Source organism: Nomascus leucogenys, chromosome 3, assembly GCF_006542625.1.
Source record: "Nomascus leucogenys isolate Asia chromosome 3, Asia_NLE_v1, whole genome shotgun sequence".
NCBI classification, from domain to species: domain Eukaryota; kingdom Metazoa; phylum Chordata; class Mammalia; order Primates; family Hylobatidae; genus Nomascus; species Nomascus leucogenys.
Genome location: NC_044383.1, coordinates 46,014,855 through 46,025,189, shown reverse-complemented (window position 1 = coordinate 46,025,189; position 10,335 = coordinate 46,014,855). Strand labels below are relative to the sequence as shown.

At 41.1% G+C, this 10,335-nt stretch overlaps 1 pseudogene; it reads left to right on the top strand.

The window, feature by feature from the left end:
- Positions 1 to 3,778: 3,778 nt before the first annotated feature.
- LOC100603006 lies at positions 3,779 to 4,126 on the top strand (annotated as a pseudogene).
- Positions 4,127 to 10,335: the final 6,209 nt, after the last annotated feature.

Genomic DNA, 10,335 nt, shown 5'->3' with positions numbered 1-10,335 from the left:
TACATTTTAGGGAGGCATGAAACATAAAATACATTTAAGAAATACATTGGGTTGGTCCAGAAAGGTGGGACAACTCAAAAGTGAGGGAGGGTCGGAGGGTTGGGGGATGGGGGGGTGGTGCACAGCTTCCAGGCCCTAGGTAAATTTAAGCATTTTCTGGTTGACAACTGGTTGAGTTTGTCTAAAAAGACCTGGGATCAACAGAAAGAAAATGTTCACGTTAAGGTAAAAGATTGTGGAGACCAAAGTTCTTTTGAAGTCTTACAGTGGCTGCCCTTAGAGACAACAGATGACAAATGCTTCTCCTACTCAGATCTTTGAAAGGTGTTGACTTTTAGTTAATCTCTTTAGGGCTGGGAGGGCCTGGAAGAAAAAGATCTAGTTATGTTAATAGAGATTCTTATAGATGCCAATTTCCCCCCACAAAAGACAGGTTTGCAGGGCCATTTCAAGATTTAGCAAAAAAACATGTTTTAGAGTAAAATATTTTTATTTTCTTCCTTGTCTCATGATGTTATGCCAGAGTCAGGTTGGAAAGTAAGTTACCATATATAGGGTTAAAATAAAATCCATCTGATGAGAATTTATGGTTTGTAGGGTGTGACTCCCCAGACCCCTTAGATAGGAATTTGGGCAAGATAAAAAAAATAGAGCTTAGTCCTCACACCATTATCCCACACCTTTAATGTCCATTCCCACATGTGTTGTCCAGATTTCTGCTTCTATAAATTAGAAAACTCAAGTAGTTCTTTCCTCATGGGTCACACTCTGAACTTCACCTCTAGGGACCTGCTGGCACTTGAGTCTAGTTACTGGCATAGAAGCAAAGAGTGGGTGTTGGGGCTGGGTCCTGAGGAGAATCAGCATTGTCTTGCCTGGCAACTGCCTCAGGGGGGCCATCACTGTTTCCTGAGGCAATGCAGGGTTAATCTCTTCAGACAAATGTAGAAAGGCTGATAGCAGCCTGGGTCGGGGAGGGGATGTTGCCACCACTGTGAGTGGGGAGGCTGTCCCCTCTGGCAAAAAAAGCCTTATTAGAATTTAGGAGCTCAGTGCCCCCAAATTCATCAGAGTCCTCCCACACATCCCTGTCCCAAGTCACAGGGTCTCATTCCTTCCCTACCAATGCCCTTACTTTAACAGTAGACACCTGGTAAGGCTGAGCATGCACCTTTTGCTGTAGGTCTTATGTCTGATTCTCAGCAATTTCAGCCCTTTGTCTGCAGAAGATAAGACTCTCACCCAGGGCAATCATAGTAGATTTGAGGCTACATATGTGCTTCTGAGGCCAGAAGATAGAATCCCTGAGCTCATCCTTTTTTGTAAGCATTTGTCCAGTGAACTTAGGAACAACCAACCAACTTCATTATATTCCTTGGTTCTCTGCAAATGTTCAAAGTTATTATGTATAGAGTCACTAAACCCCTCGACTCTGAGGAGCAGTGAATCAGAAGTATAAAATGCATTTATTCACAATTTTAAACCACACCAAGAACTATCAGTGTCCTCCATACTATTAGAAGTAGAGTCCTTAGCACTTTTAGGTCTAATCAGATTAAAGAGCCAACTCCAGAAACCCCAAAACCAACTAAAGAAATCCATCCTTAAAATGGATGGAAAGGACATGTGTTTGCTAAGCTTTTACGATTTACAGAGTTTTGGTTGAAACTGTAGGAATCTATTTAAAGAACTCAAATTATCCTGGCCAATAGGAGGGAGAGTTTATTTATGATCTGAAAATAATACTTAGTCTATTCTCCATTCTTTTGATGCCAACAAGGAAAGAAACCTGATCAAGAAAGTGCTCTGATGTGTGTTTTTTGATATCAAGCTCCTGCCTTTGGACTCAACTGACATTATACACACACACGCACACACACACGCACACACACACACACACACACAAAAGGGAGTTTGTTAGGGAAAATTGGCTCACGTGATAACAAGGCAAAGTCCCACAATAGGCCATCTGCAAGCTGAGGAAGAGAGAAGCCAGTAGTGGATCAGTCCAAGTCCAAAAGCCTCAAAACCAGGCAAGCTGATAGTGCAGCCTTCAGTCTGTGGCCAAAGCCCCAAGAGCCCCCGGGAAACCACTAGTCTAAGTCCCAGAGTCCAAAGACCAAAGGACCTGGAGTCTGATATCCAAGGGCATGAGGATCAGAAGGAAGCCAGAAGACTCAGCCAGCAAGGTTATCCCATCTTCTTCTGCGTGCTTTGTTCTAGCCATGCTGGCAGCTGATTGTATGGTGCCCACTCACATTGAGGGTGGGTCTTCTTCTTCCAGTCCACCAACTCGACTGTCAAGCTCTGCTGCTAACACCCTCACAGACACACCCAGAAACAATACTTTACCAGCCATCTAGGTATTCTTCAGTCTAATCAAGTTGACACCTAATAACCATCACACCATCCTTCTACCACAGGCAGTGGCAGGGCTGAAAAGGACATGTGTTTGCTGAGCTTTTACCATTTAGAGAGTTTTGGTTGAAATTGTAGGAATCTATTTAAAGAACTCAAATTATCCTGGCCAATAGGAAAGAGAGTTGATTTAAGATCTGAAAATAATACTTAGTCTATTCTCCATTCTTTTGATGCCAACAAAGAAAGAAACCTGGTCAAGAAAATGCTCTGATGTGTGTTTTTTGATATCAAGCTTCTGCCTTTGGACTCAACTGATATGAAACTTCTGATTTTTTTGAACCTGGGCAAGACTCAAGATATTACTGTGAAAGCATTTTCTCCAATAAAGAGTTTGCTAAGCAAATTGACATTATGAACATGCTTTCATGGACTCATTAACCTACTTTAAAAAACAAGTTGTTTATGAAGTTCACCAGGTGAACATGTGTGGACAGAGCTAATGAATGCAAATACCTCTTCCTAGCAGGCTCTCAATCTGTAAATATAGTTCAGAAGCTAGAAGTTAGTTCCTGTTGTTGGGGGTATTTGAAAAAAAAAAAAAAAGTCAATTTATTTTAAATCATTAAAATTTTAAAAATGGATGTACTCTTCTAAAACCATTTGATCTCCTCCTACACAGAATGACTTTTCTACTAATAACTCCAAGTTAAAGAACATTTTATTCTGTCTAATAAGTTTTTTTTTAATTGCATGCACAGACATGGGAGGCGTAGCATGCACAGTGGTTACAAATGTGGACTATAGAGCCAGACTCTCTGGGTTTGAATCCTGCTCTGCCATTTTACTTGGTACTTACACTGTTTGTGCCTCATATCCTCTTCTATAAAATGGGAATAGCAATATTACCTGCTTCATAGTTGTTATGAAGGTTAAATTAGTTAATATATGTAAGGTACTCAGAAGAGTATTAAGTGCTATGTGCATTAGCTTTATTGTCTTGACTTAGCCAACTGAGCACTGGGCCTCAAACAACAAATTAATCTGAACGACTCAACCTCACTTTGTTGTACCACCGTGGGAATTTGTATTTGCAAAAGAACCCAAGCATTAGATCATGGATGGGTTAAGCTGGTACTTTCTCAGCAGAATTCTAAGAAAGGTGTCCATGGCCAAGTAGGTTAAGGAATGGAATGGATAATTAAGGCTAAGGTTGAAATTTTTCTTTTTTTTAGGCAGGAAAAAGTTTACAGAGTTCCACAGATAATTTCTTTCCAGGTTTATTTGAAAAGAGCACTCTATATCAGTTTAAGATTGTTTCTTGGAATATTTGTATTTTGTATGACTAGCACACCAGAACTGCAATGGGATGAATGAATTAAAATAAATGCTTCCCCTCTCTCCGGTCCATCCCTCCAAGATGACAAAGAAAAGAAGGAACAACGGTCAGGCCAAAAAGGGCCGCAGCCACGTGCAGCCTATTCATTGCATGAACTGTGCCCGATGCGTGTCCAAGGACAAGGCCATTAAGAAATTCGTCATTCAAAACATAGTGGAGGCCGCAGCAGTCAGGGACATTTCTGAAGCGAGTGTCTTTGATGCCTATGTGCGTCCCAAGCTGTATGCGAAGCTACATTACTGTGTGAGTTGTGTAATTCACAGCAAAGTAGTCAGGAATTGACCTTGTGAAGCCCGAAAGGACTGAACACTCCCACCCTGATTTAGACCTGCAGGTGCTGCCCCACGACCCCCACCAAAGCCCATGTAAGGAGCTTAGTCCTTAAAGACTGAAGATGGACTATTCTCTGGAGAAAAACAAAATGGAAATTGTACTTAAAAATAAATAAATAAATAAATAAATGCTTCCTATTATAATAGCTTTTTAAGGTTTAGATGTAATTTCACAACTCCTATTACATACAAGTGCATCTTTGGGATGCAAGTACACACACGTTCAGCTTTTTAGCATGTTATTTTCAGTTCTGCTCAAAAAACATTCTCAACTCGGCTGACTCATTTTAATAAGGACAAAATTTTCACATTCCAGCTCGAACAGGGAAGTGGTAACAATTGATTTAGATAGGAGTATCAGAATTTCATTTTGCTAAGGCCTTTTTTATGCTTCTTAATGCAGTAACACTTTAGGATAGAATGAATATTGTTGGTATCACCACTTCTGCAAATGTGCTCACTCTTCTTTTCTGTTTATTCTAGAAGGTTTACTCACACACTAAATATGGGATGCACCAGTTTTTTATGCTGCAAGTTTGAAATAATACCGTTTATTTCAACTACTTAAAAAATATGGGGCTAGGTGCAGTGGCTCACACCTGTAATCCCAGCACTTTGGGAAGCTGAGATGGGAGGATTGCTTGAGCCCACAAGTTTAAGACCAGCCTGGGCAAAATTGTGAGACCCTGCCTCTAAAAAAAAAAAAAAAAAAAAAAAAAAAAATTAGCTGCATCTGTTGTCCCAGCTACTCAGGAGACTGAGATGGGAGGATCCCTTGAGCCCGGGAGATTGAAGCTGCAGTGAACCATGATCATGTTGATGCACTGTAGCCTGGGTAACAGAGTGAGAATCTATCTCAAAAGAACCAAAACCAAAACAAAAGACTTTGGGTTATAACTCAGAATATGTGAGTTTGGTGAATTTCTTCCAGAAAAAGAAACAGTCAATGTTTGATTACCTGCCTTTGAAAAAACTGGCTGTCCTTCTGAAAAGACCTTGCAAATAAAATTGCAAAGAATGCAGGTGTAGAGAGAACTGAGATAACAGCTTGCCCAAAAGGAAACGAGAGTAATTTGTTGGGCAATTTAATGGATCTGAGATACACTGATCTGATGAGGTACATGATCTGATGAGGTAAATTCTTAACCATTACCATAATGTCCTAAGGGAAACAGAAGGGATCGCGTCAGGGCCCCCTGACTAAAACTGAAATATGTTATTGTTTCTGGCCACTCATGGATGGCAGACAGAGTGACACTGAGAGCATGCACCTGGGTTGGAATCTCAGCTGAGCCCCTTTATACAAGGGCTAGGCAAACTTGGGAAAGTTAGTCAAACAGTTGTTTGCCTCATCTGTACAATGGAGGGAATAATATTCTATTTGTAATAATACATATCATGTTAGTTATCTGTTGCAGCATTAGAAACTTAATGGTTTAAACAACACACATTTAAAATCTCGAAGTTTCTGAAGGTCAGCATTCCAGGCTTAGCTGGGTGCTTCTGCCTCAAGGTCTCTCACAAGGGTGCAATCAAGGTGTCAGTCAGGACTCTGGTGATATGGTTTGGCTGTGTCCCCACCCAAATCTCATCTTGAATTGTAGCACCCATAATTCCCATGTGTTGTGGGAGGGACCCAGTGGGAGGTAATTGGATCATGGGAGCGGGTCTTTCCCATGTTGTTCTTGTGGTAGTGAATAAGTCTCATGAGATCTGATGGTTTTATAAAGGGGAGTTCCCCTGCTCAAGCTCTCTTTCCTGTTGCCATGTAAGATGTGATTTTACTCTTCATTTGCCTTCTGCCATAATTGTGAGGCCTCCCCAGCCATGTGGAACTGTGAGTCAATTAAGCCTCTTTCCTTTATAAATTACCCAGTCTCGGGTATGTCTTTATTAGCAGTGTAAGAACAGACTGATACATCTAGTCTCATCTGGAGGTTTGACTGAGGGAAGATCTACTTCTAAGCTCACTCAGTGACTACTGGTAGGCCTCAGGCTGTCACTGGCTATTGATTGAAGACTAATTAGTTTCTTCCCTGGTGGACCTCTTCCTAGGGCAGTTCACAACACAACAGCTGGCTGTCCTCAGAGGGAGCCAGGGAGACAGCAGGAGGGAGTGAGGAAGATGGAAGTCAGTCTTCTTGTAACATAATCTTGGAAGTGACATCCAATCACTTTTGCCATATTATAGTCCCTAGAAGCCAGTCATTAGCCCAGCCCACTTTCAAGGGGAGAAGATGACACAGCGGGAGATGGGGACAGTGAAGGCCATCTCAGAGGCTGCTGACCACATATACAAACACATGCCTTTCCTGACTCCTAGCACCAGTCTCAGGAAGGAGTTTGTAGCCTCATGCAGGATTAAATAGTTCCTAGCAGAAATCGGCTCTGCCCAAGGATTAAGGACAGCTGAATTTGACACCTATAAAGCATCACTCTTGAATTCTTCCTGAATTCAGTAAAATGAGTCAGTTAATTAACTCATCGCTAGATTTTTTTGCCATATCAGTATATTCCCAGTGGAATAATGAAGATTAACCTGAAAAATGAGTCATGGTTATAGTATTGCATCCTGAATACACAAAAAATCAAGGAAATATTCTTTCACTATTCAAAAGCTATTATTCAGCAATGAAGTTGCTCATGCCATTGATGAACAAGTAAGGGAAGTTCCAGCACAGTAGTGCAGAAGCTGAAAGGAGGCTCACTTTAATGAATGTAATTTTTATGAGGGTAAAAAATAGTTTAACAGATCATATATCAGATGAAATGATAATAAACTTATTGCGAAAAGGGTTAGCAGATTAGGATGCAATCTTATTTGTCAAATCCTGCTTGAATTATTCCCTGGCTTGACTATGCACTAACGAATTTGGCAAAAATCAAGGAAAACATTCTATGAGAATCAATTGGCTATGTGGAATTTATAAGAGAGTATGAATATTCGATATTTTTTGTAAGTTGTGACCTCCTGATTAAAGGCATAGGCATCAGCTTACTACCATTCATTATCATGTTTGCACTAAGGCAATGATAATTGATAAAATCTCCTGAGTACTGATGAGGAAAGTTCTGAAGCTTTAGTAGAGCCGAAAGAAATATGGGCAGGGAGGTTCCAGATGTAGAGGAAGAAAAAAACTTTTCCTATACCCTCTTGGGTTTAGGGGCTGGGGCCTGTGACTTAAACTGACAAATGACAGATTAATAAAAAGTTATTTTATATGCACATAGGGAGGGAGGTGTCACAGAAAAGAAGTGAAAACCCAAATCAGTCAGGCCTAAGAGCTTATATATCATCTTAACAAAGGGTGATAAATTCTGGAGAAATGATAAGACAAAGGAAAAGGGCTTGGGCTTCTAATGGTGGTACATTGTGGGAGGGTAAATATATGGGGGAAGCTCATTGAAGAAAAGGGTTATGGTAGTGAGGTTTGTTTGTGCAGACTCATCTCAGTGCTGACTTACCAGCTCCTGTGACACAGGTTGTTCTCTGCCTTCTGGTATGGGAGAGGGGAGGGGAGATACTTTTACAAATGGAAATTTGTTATATTTACCCTGCTTTTAGGCAGAAAAGGGGAGAGTAGAGAGTTCCTTCTGAATCTGCTATTTCTCAATTGCTTTAACCTCAAAATAATCCTTATGTCAATGTGGCATATTTGGGGGTGGTATATTCTGATCCCCTTCACCAGACTCTCAATCCATCACCAATTGACAGTCCTTAGACAAACTATTGTGCAAACTCTCTCACATATCTTCAAGTGGAATTTGATGAATTTCGCTGTCAAAGGCATACTTTGGAATCTGCCACAGCCTAGAGTCTAAGGAAGGCCTGAGCCAGGCAAAGTCTCCAGACAGTATTGCAGAAATGACAGCACTCTGAGTGGGACAGTTTCCCAAGGTGTGTGGAGCCACATTTGGAAGGCTCAGATTGGTGTCTCGTGGGGCTGATGTGAAAGGATGTCTGCTGACATACGGGAGCTTCTGATCCGAGAAGAGCCTGCTGGGTGGTGGCAATGTCCACTTGGATTCTTTTGAGGTACACACTGGCTGGGTTTTGGATACCAGCACCTCTGCCAATCCAGCATCAAGTGTTCTGTGCTTCAGGCACTCCAACATTCTTGTGGTACAATTTTTCTAGGTCTTCACTTCTGCTGTGTCTACGCTTCTCTTCTTTATCTAAAGGCTCTGCTTACTCATGGATTCCATTGCCTGATGACATTTGCTCAATGGCTTTTCTTGCTTTGTCTTTCAGTTTCTGCTGCCAATATGGAGTTCTGCCTCATATTTAAATTTCTGCCTTCTCCCAATGTGGGGCAGTTTCCTGGCTCTCTTTGCACAATCTATTCTGGGATGGTGGAAAGATCTAGTTCTGGGTGTGCAATCGTGTTGGACCTAAAGCTACTACATTGGCTGGGCGTGGTGGCCACACCTGTAATCCCAGCATTTTGGGAGGCCAAGGCAGATGGATCACCTGAGGTCAGGAGTTCGAGACCAGCCTGGCCAACGTGGTGAAACCCCATCTCTACTAAAAGTACAAAAATTAGCTGGGTGTGGTGGCGGGTGCCTGTAATCCCAACTACTCAGGAGGTTGAGGCAGGAGAACCACTTGAACCCAGGAGGTGGAGGTTGCAGTGAGCCAAGATCATGACACTGCATTCCAGCCTGGGTGACAGAGTGAGACTCTGTCTCAAAAAAAAAAAAGAAAAAGCTACCACATCCTCCTTTCTTCCACACTCAGGGTGAGTGCGGACACCTCACAATTGAAGGGAGAAAAAGCACAATTCCTCTTGCAATAGAGAGACTCTTTTGCAAGACAGGTGCTATAATCTTATGTAATCACATGCACATAATCACAATCACATACCTCGCATTGCCTTTACCATATTCCATTGGTTCTAAACAAGTCACAGGTCCCACCCACATTCAAGGGGAGGGGGTTACATAATGGCATGAATATCAGAAGGGGGAGCCATGGGGACCACTTTAAAGTCTATCCACCACATCTCCTTGGTCTCCTTGAGTCTGTGACTGTTCCTCAGTCTGTCCTTTTCTTTCATAACCTTGACTCTTTTGAAGAGTACTGATTGTTTATCTTACAAAATGTTCTGCATCAGGTTAGTCTGACGTTTTCTCATTATTGGTTTAAAGTTACGTATTTTTGACAAGAATACCACAGAAGTGACATGCCCTTCTCATTACATCCTGTAAGAAGGTACATGATGTGCATGTTTTGTTTGTTATGTTAGCCTAGATCATATTGTTAAGATAAGGAATGCTGGGTTTGTCCACTGTGAAGTTACTTTTCCCCCTTTGTAAACAGTAAATATCTTGGGATAGAAACTTTGAGACTATACAAATATACTCTTTCTACTTGATTTTTTTCCCACGACTTTAAGATTTCATTGATGGATTGTGTCTGCAATAATTACTAATGGCGATTTATCATTTCTCTCATTCCTTTTACATTTATTAATTGGAATCTCTCCAAAAGAAAGATTTATCCCTCTCTTCCACGTATTCATGTATTCAATCACTTATTTATATCATTATGGACTCTTAGATGTCTATTTTATTCTGTGGGTTATAATTCAATACTATCATTACAGATTTTGTGGTTCTTGTTGTTCTAGCTTTGGCAACTGGGAGTTCTTTCAGGCTGGCTTCTGTGCCTTTTGATATACCCCACTCTTTTTTTGAATACTTCTTTACTTTCTAGCACAAGAGGCTCCAGCCTCATTTTGTATTCTTCCTGCCTCAGCCTGGGAATCAATTACTTCTCCAAGGAGCCCTGGTTTCTTTTATTGAAGAATAGTATTTAGAAACCAAGGTCTCAATACTGGGTGTGTTCATTGCTATTGTAATTTTATTGCTTTTAGACTTTCTCAGTGGATAGAGCTAGGAAATACAAACATGTATACCAGCACATTCATATACACATATCTATATCTATATCTACCTACATGTATGTATATTAAAAACCTAGGCATTCGTACTTGTATTAGTCTGTTTTCACACTGCTGATAAAGACATACCCAAGACCGGGTAATTTATACAGAAAAGAGGTTTAATGGACTTACAGTTTCATGTGGCTGTGGAGGCCTCACAATCATGGTGGAAGGCAAGGAGGAGCAAGTCACGTCTTACATAGATGGCAGCAGGCAAAGAGAGAGCTTATGCAGGGAAACTCCCCCTTATATAACCTTCAGATCTTGTGAGACTTATTCACTATCATGAGAACAGCATGGA